Below are 14840 nucleotides of genomic sequence, written 5' to 3' on the forward strand. Positions count from 1 at the left end.
TCAAATATTTTTTTTTATGACAGAAAAACGAACACCAACTAAAAGACAAAACCTCTACAAACAAACACCCTCTCCCAGCTGATCTAAATGGAACGCTGAGAACACCGAAAAAGGGTAAACAAAAAAACCAAACAGAAGGATTATTAGCCAACGGAAGCTAAGCGGTTTGCAACAAAATTAGCCTCACAACAAACAACAAACATGTCGGAAGATTACCGAATGAAATTGAAGGGTCAAAGCCTTTATATCATGCATTAGTGTTTTAATCTGCTGAGGAGTATGACATCTGCCTTGAACACAATCCATTAAAATATTAACTAAATACAGAAAAATCGGTTAGGTTTGGCTGAACCGGTTTCATTAATGTATAAAACGAAAACGGGCACCGAGATGACCGTTTCAATTTTGTTTCTGACACCGATTAGCTGGTTCAGTCCGATTTCGATCTCTTCTCGTCAGTCCAGTGCAGTAATGGCCGATTTTAGTTTTTTTTTTTTTTTTCAATGTCAAATCGTCCACCCCACAAAACTTCAGCACCCTATGCATTCTCAAGAGGAGCTCGATCTGATGTGATCCAGGTTCTTGTGCTTGTCCACTGGTGATGGTGAGTGCACTTTTGTTTTCATTTGCTCCTTCATAAAGGGCCGTACGTATGGGATTGATATGAAAGAAAAAAAAAAATCTGAAATTCAAAATCAGAGTGAAAATACCGAAGAAGAGCCTAATTAATAACAAAGAAGAGCCTAATTAATTACCAAAATGAGTGTGCAGACCAACAACTAGTAAATAAGTTCATATCTATACTTAGAAAAATACTGTAATTAATTATAAAGTGGAGATCAATAGCAAAGCCCTGCACCCTCATAGAATAGCAACACCATATTTCTTGTTTTTTTTGGTTACAATAGCAACACCATATTTCTGTAGAGCCAAAGTATTTATGGTCAATATCTGGTCTATTGCATACCAAATATAGTTTAAGCTTATTTCCAAATAACCACCCACGTATTGGCCTGCATTCAGAAGAGAAATTTAAAAGGAAAAAAAAATGGCAATTTCATTGTAGATTGATATCTTGGGATGACCATTATTCTATATATTTTGTCTTTTCTTGTTAGCTATGAATGATTACTTCATCTACCATAGACTAGAGGCTAGCTACCGTTCCATATTGATGCGGTGCAGTAGCTGTAAGAATTAATATGGACTTATCAATGTTCACTATGGACCACAACAACTTAGCTACCTTATTTGCAGAATACGTAATTAGACAACAATGCTTTGATTATTCAAGTTTTATGACCTCTTTATGTATAATCAGTACTGAATACGGTATATATTGTTGATTACTTAATTATAGAGTAATCCTAAATGTACATGAAATAGTTTGACAAAGGCCTACATTAATTAGGACTAAGAATCCTTTATGGGAGGTACCTAGTCCTTGATGCCTATAAAAGTCTTAGATCCCTGCTCTATCAATCACCACGCGATTCATAAGCTTTGCCCCATAAAAGTTTGCATACAGGATTGGATAGAGGAGAAGATCTATCATGACTAATTCAAGTTGGTATACATGATTTATATTTTGTTCATCGTAGTGTTATGCTTATGTTAATCTAATTATGTTTTGTGTTCTTAGATTGAGTACAATCTTACTTTAGTTTTACAGTAGCTCCCTAATCTCAGCATACATCTCGTTTTGGGGAACTGAATTTTATAAAGGACAAAATTATTATAAAATTAGGCAAGTAAACTCTGCAGGTTGACTCTAAGAAGCAATGGCTTTAAGCTTTCAATCTCCTTACAAGTCTGATTCTTGCTTTACTTTGTTTCTCTGCTCTAGCTGGATCAAACAATATTTGATTGTTTCTGTCGATCTCTCATGGAAAAGATCGAGCACAAGTATGTGGAAGTAGGAGGACTAAAGCTTCATGTAGCTGAAATTGGAAGTGGTGCGTATGTAGATGATCGATCCAATATTATTCCCAGATCAGCTCTAAATTGATTTACTTTTTCCACCGAGTATAACAAATAATTATAATTAATGATAAGCATTGATTAATCTCTGATATGCAGGTCCAAAGGTGGTGCTTTTCCTGCATGGATTTCCAGAAATATGGTACTCGTGGAGGCACCAAATGGTTGCTGTTGCCAACAATGGCTACCGGGCAATTGCCTATGATTGCAGGGGATCGATATGGACTTTCTGAGCAGCCAGCTGAGCCTGAAAAGGCTACTTTTAATGACCTTGTTGAAGAGGTTCTTGGCCTTTTGGATTCTTTGGCCATTAACAAGGTAATGTGTATCTGTGTGTGTGTCTAGTAGTGTTTCTTAGAATTAATTTGTGTTCAAACCCAGTTAAGCAAGATAAATAGTGAAGTAATTTTAGAATTTTCAAATCCATATAGCCAAAAAAATTCGAACCCAGTTGAATAATGACCAGGCTTTCCTTGTTGGTAAGGAATTTGGAGCTATGCCTGCATACATAGTAGCTGCTCTCCATCCTGATCGAGTAGCTGGTCTTATATCACTAGGTGTTCCTTTTATGCTACCAGGTCCGACTGCTGTCCAAAATCATCTTCTTCCTGAAGGTTTCTATGTATCAAGGTGGCAGGTATAAAACATCTTGTCATTTTCTTGATCGACAGCTCTTTTCCCTAGATCTGCATCGGTTCTGATCATTTCCAAAGCTGAGTTATCACATATGCATATGCTAATTAAGTTGTTACCTAATTCAGGAGCCAGCTGGGAGGGCAGAAGCAGATTTTGGCCGCTTTGATGTTAAGTCAGTGATAAGGAACATCTACATTCTCTTCTGTGGAAGTGAGGTTCCAGTAGCTGCTAAGGATCAAGAGATCATGGATTTGTTTGATCCAGCTATTCCTCTACCACCATGGTTCTCTGAAGAAGATCTTTCAGTCTATGCATCTCTTTATGAGAAGTCTGGATTCCGTTTTCCATTGCAAATTCCATACCGGCAGGAAGAAACACAACTGTTGCATTTACTCAGTCCTAATCATGTTCAATTATTTTCCTTTAGCCCCTAGGATAAGAACGCTTGGTGTACTGATTTCATAATTTTCTCAAAATAACCAAAAAACAAAACAAATAGAATCATATAATCATAATTCTATATGAAGTAGAATATCTCCATCAGCATAATTAATTGTTTTTGAATTGTTTTCATTGATGTAGGTGTTTAGCAGTGGACTGCGGTTATACTGATCCAAAAGTCTCTGCTCCAACACTGCTTGTCATGGGTGAGAAAGACTACATCTTAAAGATTCCGGGGTTTGGAGATTACATACGAACTGGGGCAGTGAAGCAATTTGTGCCTGATTTGGACATTAAATACATTGCAGAAGGGAATCATTTCGTGCAAGAACAACTTCCAGAGCAAATTAATCAGCTAATTCTCACTTTTCTTGGAAAACATGGTATCTGACTTTATATTTCTCTACGTGCCTGGAGAATTCAAGGAAGAAAATCAATGTTCTGTTAGTGTATGTTAATTACATTGAATATTTGGGAAAAAAGAAACTACTTGCTTTGTTAATAAATCTTGTGATCTCCATCTGATTTGCTACTTGTTCTGAAAACTATGTTTATGAACTATGATTTCCTGTATCTGAGCACTATTCCTGGGGAATAAGTTCAGGCTATGGATATGAATCATTATGGGGAGTGTGTAAGAATACTCGGGCTAGGCAAGGTTGGATACAGTCAATAGTTTTAGAATGCATATCGGTGCTTTCACTGTGTGGTTGGCATGCATTGAATTTGGACCTGAAAAGGAAGATTTGGTCATTCATGATGACCTTGATCCAAAATGGGAGTTCGGAGGACATACATTGGAGTATAGGTTTTGAGATCGCGAATCTCAAAGAGGATTTAGATATGATTATCTGGTTAGGATTAAATGAAGATTTCATTGCTTCAACTGTAGTTGGAAGTACAGTCTTCTGATGCTAGAGAATGAATGTGTTTAGCATGGTCATCAGAACTCAAGTATGTCATGTTGAAATCTGGTTGAGATCCAATCTTGAGTGTCTTTATGAAGGCAATATGTCACGCCCCGAATTTTAAATACAATTAAAAATCCGAAACATGAATTAATACAACTCACATAAATACAACCTGAATTTTTTTCTCAAAACAACCACACCTCACATCGCTCGATATTACATAAACCAAATCTCAAATTTGTTTATTACAGCACACTCTCACCAAATTATATTGTAAGGCTCAAATGAGCATAACTCACCTCACAATTACAATTGCTGTAAAACTAAAACAAATTCTCTAACCCGCACGATCACCGTCCTGATTCTCCTGACCTGCAGGATTACCCGCTACACCGTTTGAATAGTGTACCGGGATTGCAACAATACAAACCCGGTAAGCTTTTTGCAAAGCTCGTATGAGTAAATGAAAGGATTGCACGATTTAAAGTAACAAAATCAACTCAAGCACATTTTAATTTTGTTTTGCATAAGAATTGAAGTGTACAACATCACTTCAAGCGTCAATCAACTCACATCTCATCATGACTACTCAATAATAAACAACTTCTTACTCAATATATACTCACAGGCTTATGATTTATTTATATAAATCATCCCATGCAGTATATTATACTTACAGGCTTATGATTAATTATATTAATCACCCCATTCAGTATATCATACTTACAGGCTTATGATTAATTATATTAATCACCCCATTCAGTATGTCATGTCATACCCAAGGGCATATGATAACTCGTTTATCCCCCAAGCAGTATGACGGCAGACAGACTAGAGCTCTAACTGTATCGTAAAGTGTCACCTGGGCCAAGGTTCACCTTACGAATGACTGCTTTTCTCAATTCACTCGACTCTTCATTTAATTCATCTCAACGACTCAACTATCGCACTTTACTCAATTACCCATTATCATAGACAACACAACATCTAAGATAAATCACATATTCCAAGGGTAATGCTCAAAATATAACTCAGTAAATCACACCATCCAATATATATTCCACGTAAATATATATATACGTAGTCACCCACACAAGAGTGACCACTAATACCAACTATAGTTCACATGCAATAAAATCTAGAAATTCATTTTTATAGTTTAAATACATTTTACTTACCTATGGACCGTAGTCGATCAAGTCCATATAATTTAAAACAAATATTTATTTTAGTAAAACAATTTCCACAATTTCTCAATTAAATAAAATCACCGAATTTCGGTTCGTGAATGAACCATGTGCGATTTACTCACCTCGATATTCCCGCTGCGTCTTCAATTCAACACAATACACACCGAAATCGTTCACCCAAGGGAGACCGTCAATCACCTAATCACACATGACCTTAACTTAGCCAATAGCTCAAAAACATACTCAAACGACAATCCAACGGTCGGATCGAAATTAAATGATGATCCAACGGTCGGATCCTCACGGATCGCCTTTAGGATCACCCCCCAAAAATCATCACGAAGATCCAACGGTCAGATCTTCCTGAATCGTCCTTACTAACATCTTCACAAATTTATACAAAAATCCGACTGACGGATTCTCACGAATCGCCTCCCTAATCACCGTTTTGCATTTGTACGAAGATCCAACGGTCGGATCTTCGCCCATGACCACACAAAGCCACTGGGACAGTCATAAGATCATCGTATCAAAACTACAAGACCATCTGACGGTCCTAACTTCACATATCACAAATCTAACGATCGAAATCGATCGAAACTTAAAAATTCATAACTTCATCATACGATATCCAAAAATTATGAATTATATATGCAAACGATCGTATCGACACGTAGAACACAAAAATGGACAGAAACTGTCCTTGGGGTGTCCGGAGGTCGCCGGAAACCACCATCACAGTGGCGGCACCGCCACCCATCCAAAGTCAAAATTAGACAAAACTCCCAACATCAAAGTCCTTCAACTCAACTCCAATTTCACTTTTCATAACTACACCAAAGTCAGATTATAAGCCAAAAAGTAGAATTTTACCTCGCAAGTTTTGAAACCCGAAGAACCCTAGTTTCCCAATCTTCAAAATTCGATCACCCCTGATCAAATCGCTGCAAGCCTTCTTGGGGATAGCTTCTACTTCCTCTGGGCTAGAAAAGCCCTCAAAGAACTCGAGCTATAGTGGCCGGAGCTGGGAGAACCAAGGTGGCGAAGGAAGACGATTTCCAGCTCGGCTGTGCGGCTTCTCGGTCTTCTAGCGGCCACCACGATGGTTATCTCAAGTCGATGTCTTCTGGAAAGTTGTAGAAAACTTCACGGTGAGAAAAATTGCTTTTGGAATCAGGTCGATCGGAGGCCTGTAGAGGAAGATATGGCCAGACAAAGTAGAGCCCAGAAAAAGTGGGGAAGAGCGATTTCGTCTCCGACGAGGCTCTCTTCTCGACCTTGTAGAGCCTCATACAGCTCGTATTTCACTTCGATTTCTTCTACAAACTCGTAAAGGGGGTCGAGACCAGAAAAACCCACTTTGTTTCACATCAATCGGTGGCCGGATGAGGAAGAACGAAGGTGACGAAGGGAGGGGGTCGCGGCTGGGCTCGGGAGAGAAATGGGGAGAAATTTCTGGAGTTCCAGAAATTCTGTCCTCATTTGCAATATTCGGATTTTTTTTCATATTTATAGAAAATCCCAATTTTCAAATATTCGTAACTTATTCATACGAACTCCGAATATTACGTTCCATATGTCCACGAACTCGTATCGACGCGCTCTACAACTTTCATGAAGGAAGTTTTCCCAATTTCCCAATGTATAAAAAGTCAACTCCTTTGACCCCCCTAAAACGTTCAGTTTTCAAAATAAAATCGTTCGAACTAATTCCACACTCCTCTAAGCTTCGTACTCGTGTCCACGACCACGAAATCATTTCCAAAACGTCATCGGAAATTAACTTGAATTTTTCGGGTATTACAATCTACCCTCCTTAAAGAAATTTCGTCCCGAAATTTAAGCGTAAATCAATTCCTCTCGATTAAGGTTGACCTAACTATAGAATCTCCATCTTTTCCAAATCTGTAGTAATCTACAAAGCCTCAGCCCTTTGTATAAAAATACATTCCTATGGCCACTAAATCCTTTCATCACAAACGTAAACTCACAACACAACTGCTCAACATCACTCCACATCAATTACACAAAATCATCACATGGATCATCACATAGATCATCACTTAGATCTTCACAGAGATTATCTCATGGATCCTCACATAGATCTTCACCCTGTACTGGCATACAAGCACAGTAAACACTCCCACAAAGCGTTTCGCTACTCAATTAGCATCACTCAAAACAAATCATCCCCAAAAGCACGCAAATAAATTATGTCACCCAGTGATGATGACTTGGGCTTGCTCAATCCTTGGGCTAAGCACTAGGGCTGGCCATTTGGGCCGAAGAAACCGAACCATCCACATTTCGAACCGGCCCAAACCAATTTGGGTTTAACATTTGGGCCTACCATTCGGGCCGAACAATTGGGCTTACTATTTGGGCCTAACATTTGGGCTTACTATTTGGGCCTACAAATTTGTAGCTCGGCTACGGTATGAAATTGTACATACCGTAGGTATACCGTATATACGTATGCATACCATACAGACTGTATATACGTATGCATACCGTACAACTGTATATACGTATGCATACCGTACAGACCGTATATACGTATGTATACCGTACATACCGTATATACGTCCGTATATCAAGCATATACGAGATCCAAAAATATTTGTAAGAGGTAAGGTTCGAACTCCCGACCTCGAACACGAAGGTTTTGCTCCCAACCACTGAAGCAAGAGCTGCCTTCATTAATATATGCTCACGTGTTATATTTATTATGTCATAAGCGACATAAATAAAATAACGGGGGAGGCAAGGTTCGAAACCTCAACCTGCCGCACGAAACCTTTGTCCCCCAACCACTGGAGCACAAGCTGTGCTTAATATAATGTGTACAAATGTTATACTTATTATGTCATAAGCGAACATAATAAAAATAAACGAGAGGCAAGGTTCGAACCTCTGACCTCTTGTACAAGAGCTTTGCTCTTCAACCACTAGAGCACCAGCTGCTCTCGTTACTATCCATGCAACTTCTTTTATTTATTCTATCATAAGCGATAGAATAACAACAAACTGTCGGTACACTCCACGTGCCACGACACGTCTCTTCCGTGATTTACGGAAAGCAAATCACTTTCGGCTAAAGCTGTCTGCCACAGCGTCTCGAGGTTCGGCCTGTCCCCTTACACGCTCTCCACGCGCCAACAACTTTTCCGGGTTTTCGGATGACTTTAATCCAACGCGTAGATTGAATCTCAGAGATCGTCCATCCAACGGTGGAGATCTGCTCACCTCGTTCTATAAATAGGTGCATCCTGGAGAAAAACTGTTCACACCAAAGAAAAGAAATTTTCCCAGCCATTCTCTCTCAAACTCTGCAGCCTTCCTCTCGAAACTCAAATCCTTTCTTCATCAATTTCAATCCTTCTCTTCTGATCTTCACTCCCATCTAGTTGATTCAATCCCATCTTTCCTCTGAACTTTCAGATCTTCAATCTTTTCCTCCAAATCTTCAATCCTTCTTTCTCAGATCTTTTCTTCCATTTGAAGATTCGATCTCATCTTTCCTCTGAGAATCTCAGATCTCCAATCACCAGTTCAACAACTCCAATCCTTCTAACAAAATCTCCCTCAAACACTAAACCATGTATTCCTCGATTTTCACATCCTCTCACTCCATGACCCAAGAGCCACGAACTCTGCAACTAATGGAGCTCCAAACCCCGCAACAAATGGAACCACAACAACAGCAACCAACAGAGGAGGGAGGAAACACCCAAGCAGCTGGAAGTAGTGCCAACATGGATTTCTGGCGAAGCCGTACCAGATGGATTCCTACTCCAGAACAAATAAGAATCCTCAAGGATCTTTATTACGTCAAGGGATTTAAGTGCCCATCTACAGAGCACATTCACGAGATCTGCCTCCAGCTGAACCAGTATGGACATGTTGAGGGTAAGAACATTTACTTTTGGTTCCAGAACGTCAGGGCTCGAGAGAAGCAGATGAATAGGTGTAATCAGGCTGCTCCAGTGCCCATGGGAACTAGTTCTCTTGGTACTGGTGGATCCATCGATCTCAATTTTGGGTCCACTGGTTCTACTGGTGCTGGTGGATCCATCGACATCAATTTTGGGCCAGCTGGTGGATCCATTGACATCAATTTTGGGTCCACTAGTTCTACTGATGATGGTAGATCCATTGATCTCAACTTTGGTTCCACCTATTCTACTGGTAATGAAGGATTTCTTGATTTAAATTTTGTTTCATATTCTTCCTCACACTTCAACACTAATACCAGTACAACTCTTTTGGCACAACAGGAGGACAAACATCCCTGCAACAACGAGGAGGAGATCACCAGGAGGTTCAAACTCTTCCTCTGTTCCCCGTGCACGGCGAGGACGTCTTTGGTAACCTGAAGGCTACTTCCGAGGAAGGTAGCGCTTTTGGTTACTATTCTGGTGGCTCAGGCGGTTACCACAGTGGCTCAAACGTTTCTCTTGAGCTCAGCCTCAATCCATCCGGAGCTGCTGACTAGGCTTAGTATAGCATAGTCCTCGTTTTCCTTTTTTTTTTTTTTTTTTTTTTTTTTTTTGTAATGTAAAATCAATAAGATGGTGTGCATGTTTTCTTTTCTTTTTGTTTAACCAACAACAACACCAAGGATCGAACCTTGGTCACCCAATACTATTTTCAAAACCATAAACAACTCTACTGCACACATCTTTCATAATGATGCAATAAAAACAATCACTCAAAACCTAGCAATCAATTAAGTCACACAGAGGTCAAGCTAGTATCCTCTGAGTCAAACCAAACACAATAATTTCGTCGCTAGAATTAGGGATTAATAAAGCTAAACACTTCCTGAGTTAGTTAGGAAAACCCACATCTTTAGAGTTACACTTACAACTCTAAAAAAAATCTCGATCATCCCATCTATCAATTGCTTCAACAAGCAATATGTACCATCTTAGCATCCACTAATCGATACTGGTACAACACTCGGTATCTCACCCACGAATCACCTCACTGCTCATTTGGTGGTAAGTCAACATCTAGTGGTCAAAATTCTGTGATTATAGCACTTCACACTAACCACGTCATAATCCATAATCTGTCCTCACAACAGTATCTGGCCTCATAAATTAGTTATACAACCCTAGCACTCCTAGAGTTGAAAACAACGTTATTACCTAAGCTCATACATCAACACAATGTCTCTTCATAGTCAATCCTATCACGAGGTCATATCAATCTTTCCATAAGTCAACCATACACAAAATCCATCATAGTAACAACGAATTATGCATTACTACTCAACAATAGTCAGTGAAGCAGCACCCACAATAATTTCCAATACCATCCGCAGACCTCAAACCACACCCTGACATTTAGCTAATATATAGTAGCTATCCTAAACACCAAACAACTGTGCATGAATGAATGCTCCATTATAACACAATTCCATCACTAAGCAACCAATAACGGCTAAGTATTCTTCAACTCAAAACATCTGCATATCCAACTAATGGAAAGTATCACAACTACTAGTCAAATACTCGTAACGACTTTAGATACAAGCATTGGTCAAACACCATGACCCCAACAACCAACGACTACAATGCACATAAGGATACTGTTTTTCGTGAAAACCATCCTCAATAACTCCACCAGAGTTTAATCCAAAGGTTCCCATTCCTCAAAGGTTATAACTCAAAGAAGCTACACAAACTCCACCACTTCACTTACAAAGTCAACCTATGCCATGATCACTTAACATACTACCCTTATTAAAGGTAACATAAGTATCTCCCAAATTACATCACTACACTCGAACACCAATATAGTCTTGAGAATTCTGTCTCATAATCTCTCACACTCCTATCATCTTGAGTTGGTGAGATCAATTCTCTTTTCAACTATTCCTAGGGTCTCAATCTCTTTCACCATTTCAACCCAAGAATAACATCCATCACATCAACTACAGGTAGACTAGGCAACTCAACCTCTAATGCCTCCACCTCATCCTCAACTGTCTCCATAGAAAGATCCTGTCCCTACATCAGACTCGACCTCTACCTCACCGACTCATCAGAGTTAAATCCAGAGGTTCCTATTCCTCGAAGATCACAACTCGCGGAAACTAAACTTATTCTAATACGAACTTAGTAGACAACTCTACCGTCCTACGGACTTACACGTTGTCTAGACCCCATACTAAGACATACCCAATGATTATACCAGTACCGAAGAGTATATGATGGGGATCCGCTACAGACGGGCCATCACTCGGGAGGTACTGGTTATCACCAAATATGTACCTTACGCTCTGATACCAAACTGTCACGCCCCGAATTTTAAATACAATTAAAAATCCGAAACATGAATTAATACAACTCACATAAATACAACCTGAATTTTTTTCTCAAAACAACCACACCTCACATCGCTCGATATTACATAAACCAAATCTCAAATTTGTTTATTACAGCACACTCTCACCAAATTATATTGTAAGGCTCAAATGAGCATAACTCACCTCACAATTACAATTGCTGTAAAACTAAAACAAATTCTCTAACCCGCACGATCACCGTCCTGATTCTCCTGACCTGCAGGATTACCCGCTACACCGTTTGAATAGTGTACCGGGATTGCAACAATACAAACCCGGTAAGCTTTTTGCAAAGCTCGTATGAGTAAATGAAAGGATTGCACGATTTAAAGTAACAAAATCAACTCAAGCACATTTTAATTTTGTTTTGCATAAGAATTGAAGTGTACAACATCACTTCAAGCGTCAATCAACTCACATCTCATCATGACTACTCAATAATAAACAACTTCTTACTCAATATATACTCACAGGCTTATGATTTATTTATATAAATCATCCCATGCAGTATATTATACTTACAGGCTTATGATTAATTATATTAATCACCCCATTCAGTATATCATACTTACAGGCTTATGATTAATTATATTAATCACCCCATTCAGTATGTCATGTCATACCCAAGGGCATATGATAACTCGTTTATCCCCCAAGCAGTATGACGGCAGACAGACTAGAGCTCTAACTGTATCGTAAAGTGTCACCTGGGCCAAGGTTCACCTTACGAATGACTGCTTTTCTCAATTCACTCGACTCTTCATTTAATTCATCTCAACGACTCAACTATCGCACTTTACTCAATTACCCATTATCATAGACAACACAACATCTAAGATAAATCACATATTCCAAGGGTAATGCTCAAAATATAACTCAGTAAATCACACCATCCAATATATATTCCACGTAAATATATATATACGTAGTCACCCACACAAGAGTGACCACTAATACCAACTATAGTTCACATGCAATAAAATCTAGAAATTCATTTTTATAGTTTAAATACATTTTACTTACCTATGGACCGTAGTCGATCAAGTCCATATAATTTAAAACAAATATTTATTTTAGTAAAACAATTTCCACAATTTCTCAATTAAATAAAATCACCGAATTTCGGTTCGTGAATGAACCATGTGCGATTTACTCACCTCGATATTCCCGCTGCGTCTTCAATTCAACACAATACACACCGAAATCGTTCACCCAAGGGAGACCGTCAATCACCTAATCACACATGACCTTAACTTAGCCAATAGCTCAAAAACATACTCAAACGACAATCCAACGGTCGGATCGAAATTAAATGATGATCCAACGGTCGGATCCTCACGGATCGCCTTTAGGATCACCCCCCAAAAATCATCACGAAGATCCAACGGTCAGATCTTCCTGAATCGTCCTTACTAACATCTTCACAAATTTATACAAAAATCCGACTGACGGATTCTCACGAATCGCCTCCCTAATCACCGTTTTGCATTTGTACGAAGATCCAACGGTCGGATCTTCGCCCATGACCACACAAAGCCACTGGGACAGTCATAAGATCATCGTATCAAAACTACAAGACCATCTGACGGTCCTAACTTCACATATCACAAATCTAACGATCGAAATCGATCGAAACTTAAAAATTCATAACTTCATCATACGATATCCAAAAATTATGAATTATATATGCAAACGATCGTATCGACACGTAGAACACAAAAATGGACAGAAACTGTCCTTGGGGTGTCCGGAGGTCGCCGGAAACCACCATCACAGTGGCGGCACCGCCACCCATCCAAAGTCAAAATTAGACAAAACTCCCAACATCAAAGTCCTTCAACTCAACTCCAATTTCACTTTTCATAACTACACCAAAGTCAGATTATAAGCCAAAAAGTAGAATTTTACCTCGCAAGTTTTGAAACCCGAAGAACCCTAGTTTCCCAATCTTCAAAATTCGATCACCCCTGATCAAATCGCTGCAAGCCTTCTTGGGGATAGCTTCTACTTCCTCTGGGCTAGAAAAGCCCTCAAAGAACTCGAGCTATAGTGGCCGGAGCTGGGAGAACCAAGGTGGCGAAGGAAGACGATTTCCAGCTCGGCTGTGCGGCTTCTCGGTCTTCTAGCGGCCACCACGATGGTTATCTCAAGTCGATGTCTTCTGGAAAGTTGTAGAAAACTTCACGGTGAGAAAAATTGCTTTTGGAATCAGGTCGATCGGAGGCCTGTAGAGGAAGATATGGCCAGACAAAGTAGAGCCCAGAAAAAGTGGGGAAGAGCGATTTCGTCTCCGACGAGGCTCTCTTCTCGACCTTGTAGAGCCTCATACAGCTCGTATTTCACTTCGATTTCTTCTACAAACTCGTAAAGGGGGTCGAGACCAGAAAAACCCACTTTGTTTCACATCAATCGGTGGCCGGATGAGGAAGAACGAAGGTGACGAAGGGAGGGGGTCGCGGCTGGGCTCGGGAGAGAAATGGGGAGAAATTTCTGGAGTTCCAGAAATTCTGTCCTCATTTGCAATATTCGGATTTTTTTTCATATTTATAGAAAATCCCAATTTTCAAATATTCGTAACTTATTCATACGAACTCCGAATATTACGTTCCATATGTCCACGAACTCGTATCGACGCGCTCTACAACTTTCATGAAGGAAGTTTTCCCAATTTCCCAATGTATAAAAAGTCAACTCCTTTGACCCCCCTAAAACGTTCAGTTTTCAAAATAAAATCGTTCGAACTAATTCCACACTCCTCTAAGCTTCGTACTCGTGTCCACGACCACGAAATCATTTCCAAAACGTCATCGGAAATTAACTTGAATTTTTCGGGTATTACACAATATGCTAATGTTTTCAATAAATGAATTTCTCTTTTAGCAATTTGGAGTCACCTTTATGATACTTGATCATGAAGTGAATGTTGTTTTCAACATTATAATCCATCTCAAGTGAATGATATCCCCTGTGGTATTATTTAAAAGTACCATGTTTTCAATATATCAAAACATCAATCTGTCCTGCAAAAGATTAAACTCACATATCCTCCTACTAATTTGGTTCAATTTTCCAACCATAAATGGCCTTGAGATAACCTTGCAACTATATATAAGAACAATATATTAGCCACCGGAAAAGAGACTGAGAATAGCAGCTTAAAATCTTTAAATATATCAAGTATTTAACTTTTTTCTTTCTTTCATTGATTTCATTCAACCATGGTATCTTTGTATCAGACGATAATTACATGCGTGATGAGCAGCACTGTTAATGAGCTATTCCTCCGTAGTAAGCTTACGCACTGCAATACTTAGTACCTCATCCTCA

At 39.2% G+C, this 14840-nt stretch overlaps 2 long non-coding RNA genes and 1 pseudogene across 2 annotated transcripts; 1 reads left to right on the forward strand and 2 right to left on the reverse strand.

Moving 5' to 3' along the window:
- The first annotated feature begins 513 nt into the window (after positions 1-513).
- LOC133746341 (uncharacterized) lies at positions 514-3609 on the forward strand (annotated as a pseudogene).
- A 1386-nt stretch (positions 3610-4995) lies between these two features.
- Positions 4996-6947, reverse strand: LOC133707125 (uncharacterized). Its single transcript, XR_009844930.1, has 2 exons — positions 6032-6947; positions 4996-5356 (listed from the first exon to the last, which is right to left on the reverse strand). It is a non-coding gene; the product is annotated as an uncharacterized LOC133707125 (long non-coding RNA).
- A 5438-nt stretch (positions 6948-12385) lies between these two features.
- Positions 12386-14348, reverse strand: LOC133707276 (uncharacterized). The gene is made up of 2 exons (XR_009845028.1): positions 13422-14348; positions 12386-12746 (listed from the first exon to the last, which is right to left on the reverse strand). It is a non-coding gene; the product is annotated as an uncharacterized LOC133707276 (long non-coding RNA).
- Positions 14349-14840: the final 492 nt, after the last annotated feature.

This window comes from Rosa rugosa, chromosome 4, assembly GCF_958449725.1.
Source record: "Rosa rugosa chromosome 4, drRosRugo1.1, whole genome shotgun sequence".
NCBI classification, from domain to species: domain Eukaryota; kingdom Viridiplantae; phylum Streptophyta; class Magnoliopsida; order Rosales; family Rosaceae; genus Rosa; species Rosa rugosa.